The sequence below is a fragment of the Protopterus annectens genome, chromosome 2.part0, assembly GCF_019279795.1.
Source record: "Protopterus annectens isolate FY-2018-M chromosome 2.part0, PAN1.0, whole genome shotgun sequence".
Taxonomy (NCBI): Eukaryota; Metazoa; Chordata; order Ceratodontiformes; family Protopteridae; genus Protopterus; species Protopterus annectens.
The window spans coordinates 1,842,304,151-1,842,311,770 of NC_056728.1; positions in this window are offsets into that span (position 1 = coordinate 1,842,304,151).

A 7,620-nucleotide genomic window follows, 5' to 3' on the forward strand; every position below is an offset into this window, starting at 1 on the left:
TGTTCTTTTATACTGACACTAGAATACTTATTTCCAGTCATCTGGGATACGCCTTTCTTTCCATACAGTTAAGAGTACACTCTGGAGTCATTTCTTCCCTGACTCTTCCATTATCTTGATCACATTTTCTGCGACCCCATCTGATCCTGCTGCTTTCCTGATTTCATTTCCCTTAGTACTGTTCTTACTCACAACCATTTAAAGTGTTTGGACCCACAGAGTGAGTCTGAAAACATGGAGACTGATTAGCCAAAAAAAAAATAAATAAAAAAAAAAAATAGAAACTTCACTATCATTTCTATGTATAAACTTTAAATTCAATCTACGTGCATACAACCTGAGGTCACAAACAAGTTCACTAATATCACTTTTGATACTTGGAACATAATTAAAGCCTTTGCTAAAGAGATCAACATGCTTGGTAGTAAAACAAAAGTCCATATAATTATACAGTTTAAAGTCTTCCTTTGAATTGGTAATAATCACTTGTTTACTAACAGTCACCTCTATTATCTCCTTCGTCTTCGTAAATTGCACAAAATTCCCCCCCTGTTGTCTCCAGTTGCCACCTTGTGGATACGGACTCCACCGTTGTTGATTGCAGTTCTTTATCCTTTCTGAGCATCTCGGCCCTTGCTCCTCCAAAGGGACATCCTGTATTCCACTACCAGATGAACCGTTTACACCATTTGTTTGCTGTGAAGCCATAACCTGCCTACCTTGTAAGACTGGAGGCAACTGATAAGCATACCCATGCTTGTATGCACATCTGTCCCTTTCCAGCTTCTTACTTTTGCGACAAATCATTGCTGTAACACTATCCACCTGTTGAAACACATGGTCGTACCCTAATTTACAATGTTCCCACATATCCACATAGCGGATCCTCCCATCCAAAACACAAATTACTTCCTGAAGCTTCTCCAACAGCATAGTATAATGCCTGCAGATCAACTCCAGCAGTTCACAATCATGACAGTCAAAAAGAACCAAAGGTTCCTGATGATAGGAGGACTGTGGAACAACCCCATTCGGGAATTTCCACATGCGAAGGCCTTTTGGAACTTGTTGCAATCTCAAGCACTCACAAAAATATATATTCTCCTGCTGGATTTTTTTAAATTCCACCAACTTTTTTTTAAATTCAGAAAGGAGTACATCCATATTAGATGGATCCCCCTGCTGGTCACACACAGATGGTTTCAACCCCCTTCAACCACCTGCCGAGGGAATCCATAGGAGCACTCACAGAATTGTTAGCAGGCATAACATTGTTGCCCAAATTGACATTGAGCAACGGACATTCTACAATATTGTTATCAGAGACACCAGAATCCTCCACACCATAACTACTCCCCCGTAGAATGTGGGGAGTATTAACAAATTCCTGCTCCATTTGAATATCCCCTTGAAGAACACGATTGCTGACTCCTGGGGTTTTAGGTATAAGTTGTAACACTAAATTAGTGAGGGTGTTCACTGAGTCCTGCAGTTTCTTAAATTCCTCCACCAATACCACTGATATCCCTTCAGCCATGATAGAATGAAACCAGGAACAACCAAGTAGCACAAACCAGCTGAGAATAAAACAAAACCACACAGTTGAAAATATGGTCCATGTCGTTTACTGCAAAAACACTCAGTAAGAATCACAATGTTAGCGCTTTCGTAAGGTACACAGACCAAACTTCATCAGACAATGTGAATTAACACACATTAGACATTTATATACAAGACCACACCCCCACAGTCATTAATTAATAAAGTACCACTAACATATAAACTAGTCTATTAACTTAAAAAATACTATAGCTTTGAATAAATCACAAAAATAAACTTACTTATTATACTAAAAAGTTGTATGTTATCAAAAAAAATATATAAATATGTATGTATATATGTATAAATACATAAATAATCGTCACTATAAATAATATGTGACAATAAAATAATTTTGTATAACATAAATTCACACCATATACAAAAAAATCTGATATATATATATTGTATCCACCTTTTCGAGTGACAGTTACACCATACAACATATAGTTAATAAAAACTGGACCATCTTAAGAAGTGATCCTGGTATGGGGGCTTTTTTTGGTGAGCGCCCTGAGTTTGTGTTTAGGAGAGGTAGGAATATAAAAAACATGCTGGAACAGAATAAAGAGTCCAAATCACTAGGTAAAATGTCATGCTGTGGTATGTGTAGTCAGTGTAGGTATATTTTGTCTACAACTAAGGTCAGGATAAATAGTAAGGAGATTAATATTAAAGGAAAATTTAACTGTCACACATATGGAGTAGTGTATTCTGCATTGTGTTCCTCATGTCCGGGCTTTTATGTTGGGAAGACCCAACGGAAATTGAGTCAACGTATATATGAACATTTGTATAAGGTCCACCAGTGTGATGAAAGGAATGCTTTATACAGACATATAAAAAAAATTTCCTGACCACAATTTTAAATTTGTGGTGTTAAAGCAGATTAAGCAGAGGGATCGAGGGGGCCCTTGGAAATTGTGGTTGGAAGATAAGGAGATTAGGTGGCAGGTCTTCCTTACTGCTCATGCCACCCCCCCCCCCCCCGGCTTAAATGATGCTATGTCAATCAGTGGTAAATTAAAGCTCAGGGTGTTTTATAGATAACATATTCATTATTTACTTTTTATTTTTTATTGTATTTTATTATTTTTTTATACATATATATATATATATATATATATATATATATATATATATGTATGTTATACAAAATTATTTTATTGCACATATTTATAGTGATGATTTTTTATGTATTTATACATATATACATACATATTTGTGAACATTGTTTTATATATATATATATATATATATATATATATATATATATTTTTTTTTTTTTTTTTTTTGATATACAACTTTTTAGTGTAATATGAAAGTTTATTTTTGTGATTTATTCAAAGCTATAGCATTTTTTAAGTTAATAGACTAGTTTATATGTTAGTGGTACTTTATTAATTAATGACTGTGGGGGTGTGGTCTTGTATATAAATGCCTAATGTGTGTTAATTCACATTGTCTGATGAAGTTTGGTCTGTGTACCTTACGAAAGCGCTAACATTGTGATTTCTACTGAGTGTTTTTGCAGTAAACGATGTGGTCCTTATTTTCAGCTGTGTGGTTTTATTTTATTCTCAGTTGGTTTGTGCTACTTGGTTGTATATGATGGGGATCTCACAGGCATCAGTATCCAAGGTAGTCCACCAGTTCCTGGATGCCATGTCAGCACATGTCAGTGAGCACGTATATTTCCCCAACACCCGTGAGGCATTGGCCAGCAATATGCAACTGTTCCACCAAGTAGCAGAATACCCTGAGGTAGTGGGTGCTATAGACTGCACACACATATGCATCAAAGCACCACCCGGTGAGTGGGGTAGGGTCTACATCAACCGCAAGGGCTTCCTCTCCATCAACTGCCAGGTCATGTGCGATGCCCAGGGCATAATAATGAATGTGTGTGCTGGCTGCCCTGGAAGCTATCACGATTCCCACATCTGACATCTGATGCAGCTGTACCAGAGAGTTGCCAGTGGGGACATCCCTCATGGTCACCTAGAGGGGGATGCTGGATACGCACTGGAGCCGTGGCTGATGACACCCATCAGAAATGCACACACACCGAACAAGAACTCCATAATGAGGCATGTGTAGGGAGTGTACTATGTGCATCCGACATAGGCAGCCCTGCAGCACCACCCTCAATACTGGGACACCCACAAGGTAAGTGACTCACACATGCCAGTCAGGGGGTTCACATACTCAACAACAGTCACAGCCAGCAGGACAGGTGTAGACAAACACAAAGAAAGTCTGTGCTAAGGCCTCTGAATGAGGCCTATGGATAACCCCCCAGGCCTACACAGACAGACTACAGCAGGTCAGGAAGTGGGACGTCAGTTCTGAAGGGTAGGAAGTCAGAAACTAATATGTAGGTAAATAAATATAGCAAATGTGTACAAATGTTAGGTGTGACCCCATCCTATGTAGACATGTAGTAAGAGTCAAGTGTGCCCCCATCCTATGTAGAAATGTAGTACCAGTTAGGTGTACCCCCCAATCCTGTGCAGAAATGTAGAAACAGTCAGGTGCTCCCTCCCATCCTATGTAGAAATGTAGTAACAGTCAGGTGTGCCCCCCCCAATCCTGTGTAGAAATGTAAAAATAGTCAGGTGTGCACCCCCCATCCTATGTAGAAATGTAGTAACAGTCAATGCCAAATGATCGACGGATACCATGCAGAAACAGTATGCTCCCTATAGGTGTACAACACATAGGTCAGCACTGCAGTACCCACTACCTGGACTTGATCCACACATTCAGTACAGACGGGCATACTGGGCATGCTCACACACTTAGAGAAATGAAGGCAATGTCAGTCAACAACATACTGAAAGGTCATACTGGGCATGCTCACACACTTAAAAACACATGAAGGCCATGTCTGCAAACACCAGTGGACCACACATATCTGGCAGTCGCAGATGTTAGTGCAGGCACTCCTCAGTATGCACCACACATGCTTTGTACACACAGTGGCTAGGAATACAGACATATATCTAAGGACAACACACTATAATAAGCTAAAGGTAGAAGTACATAGTTGTGTGGAAGAGAGCGACTGTGACAAGGAGCCATCCAGGCCTGTCCCATCCATCACAGAGCCAAAGGGCCACAATCACATGAGGTTCAGATGTCACTCAGTCACTCACTGTAGATACTAGCCACCTGTATCTGTCAGCATTACAGACTATGTGGTGCACGTGCTAGCTATGCAACATGACTGTACAAGGAAGTAGTCATCTAGCAGCTGTATACAAGTACCTGTGAAATATGACCTTGTGTGTGCCCGCATGTGTGTGTCAACCTCTAGATGAATGGGTTATGGCCCATGCACACACACTCCCCTCCCCATAGCCCTACTATGACAAGTCTGCTGAGGTCATCCACTGTGAAATACACCTTTGGGAGAATTGTAGCCCACTAATCTCCATGGCACATCCCATAACTGCATACTGCTGTAGTGTGATAAACTAGTTAGGTAGGAGTTGTAATACTAGACATGGCAACTGCGTTTGTATGTGTGTGTGTGTCTGTCTGTGTTGAGAGTAATGCTTTTTTAGGGTAGTCACACTCCCTACAATTCACATGCTTTACTTTGGCAAGGCTGCTGATGTCATCCACCTAGAAATACACCTGCGAAGGTTGAAGCCCAGTAATCTGAGTAGCACACCCTATAACTGTATACTGCTTAGTGTGATAGAATAGTAAGGTAGGAGTTCTAATCCCAGACCTGGGAATTGTGTGTGTAGAGAGCAATGCAGTTTAGGCTAGTCACACTCACTACAATTCAAATGCCCTACTTTGGCAATCTTGCTGATGTCATTTTCTGTGAAATACACATTTGGGGAAGGGGCACTCCAGCAATCTCCATGGTGCATCCTATCACAGCATCATGCTGTAGTGTGATATAGAACTCTGGTAGGGGTCTATCCCCACACATGGCACCGGTGGATGTTGTGTGTGTGTTTCTATGTTTGTGTAGGGAGCAATGCATTTTAGGCTAGTCACACTCACTACAATTCAAATGCCCTACATTGGCAATCCTGCTGATGCCATTCACTGTGAAATACACATTTGGGGAAGGGGCACTCCAGCAGTCTCTGTGGTGCATCCTATAACTACATTATGCTGTAGTGTGATATAGGACTCTGGTAGGGTTTCTATTCCCACACATGGCACTGGTGGATGTTGTGTGTGTGTTTCTATGTTTGTGTAGGGAGCAATGCATTTTAGGCTAGTCACACTCACTACAATTCAAATGCCCTACATTGGCAATCCTGCTGATGTCATTCACTGTGAAATACACATTTGGGGAAGGGGCACTCCAGCAGTCTCTGTGGTGCATCCTATAACTACATCATGCTGTAGTGTGATATAGAACTCTGGTAGGGGTTCTATTCCCACACATGGCACTGGTGGATGTTGTGTGTGTGTGTTTCTATGTTTGTGTAGGGAGCAGTGCATTGTAGGCTAGTCACACTCACTACAATTCAAATGCATTACTTTGGCAATCCTGCTGATGTCATTCACTGTGAAATACACCTTTGGAGAAGGGGCACTCCCTGTCATGTGTGTGTTTCTATGTTTGTGTAGGAAGCAATGCATTTTAGGCTAGTCACACTCAGTACAATTTGAATGCCCTACTTTGGTAATCCTGCTGATGACATTCACTGTGAAATACACTTTTGAGGAAGGAGAACTCCAGCAATTTCTGTGATGCGTCCTATACTGGCATAGTGCTATAGTGTAATATACTAGTTGGGTAGAATTTCTAATCCCAGACATGACAGGTGTGTATTGTGTGTGTGTGTTGGTGTTTCTGTGTTTATCATTCATATCCTGTGTGGCGGTGGTTGTGTGTGTGTAACAACTGGATTCAATGTGGAGTGGATTTTGCAAACTTCTTATATGGTGGGCCAAGTATATATCACAATGTCCACCATACAGGGATAACAGATGTGAAATAGCCAAAAGGCTGTGCTGCAAATCCATACCTCTAAATTTGACATCAATGGCAGCTGAACAATGCTAGCAACCCTTGTATTACCCAAGGTACACTCTCAACCCATGTCTTATACACACACACTTGCCTAGGCAACAGCTGCTATGCTGGTAGTACCCTGCATATTGCCCACTGATAGTAACCATGGTGTGATTGCAGTGGGCTACAGAGGGCATGGCACCCTGTCCATCAGTCCAATAGGCATGTACATGTCAACAGTGCACCACCCCCATGTTCCCCACTGGACATCTGCAACACCTGTGGTGCCATCAAATGTGACCCACAAAAGACATAACATGCTTGAAATACAAGCCCTGTATGGACAGATGCCCCTGACACCAGGGAATACCGGTATCATGCTATCAATGTTGGTGCAGGGCCAACCTGCTGTCCATGAACAGTTCCCACCACATGAGGCCAGGACTGGCACATCTGATGATAACGATCAGTGTACACAACATAGGCCAGACACCCAAGGTACAGTTCCACATGTCACTGTACATGCATGTAGGAGGTGTGCACATCCCAGACACTGTCCATATCATGGACTAAGGAACACATACATGGCAAGCAATGCACAGCATTGGCCACACGCAATAGTCACCCAGGTGACTGAATGGTGAATACAATACCCACCTGTGTGGGCAACTCCAGACACTACAGCCCTGAGCCCCAATGCAGACCATTGTCATGTGGCCTGATGCCAAGGTATACCCATCACCTAGCCTTGTATAGCCATCTGGCACCGTCAACCACAACACACCCATGCAGCAGTGCATGCATGCATGTCAGTACTGGCACTTGTGTCTGTGTGTGTGGTGTGTGATGCGTATGATCACATTCACACTCACTACAACCCCCATTGGCATATTGAAGAATGCTGTCTGATGTCAGATACCTCCGCATACCCTTTGCACATATAACCTCCGTATGACCCCTGTGGTGCATGTGATACCTGCACAGTACTCTGTTGTAGCAATACCACTAGTGATGAGTTGTATTCCTGGCCC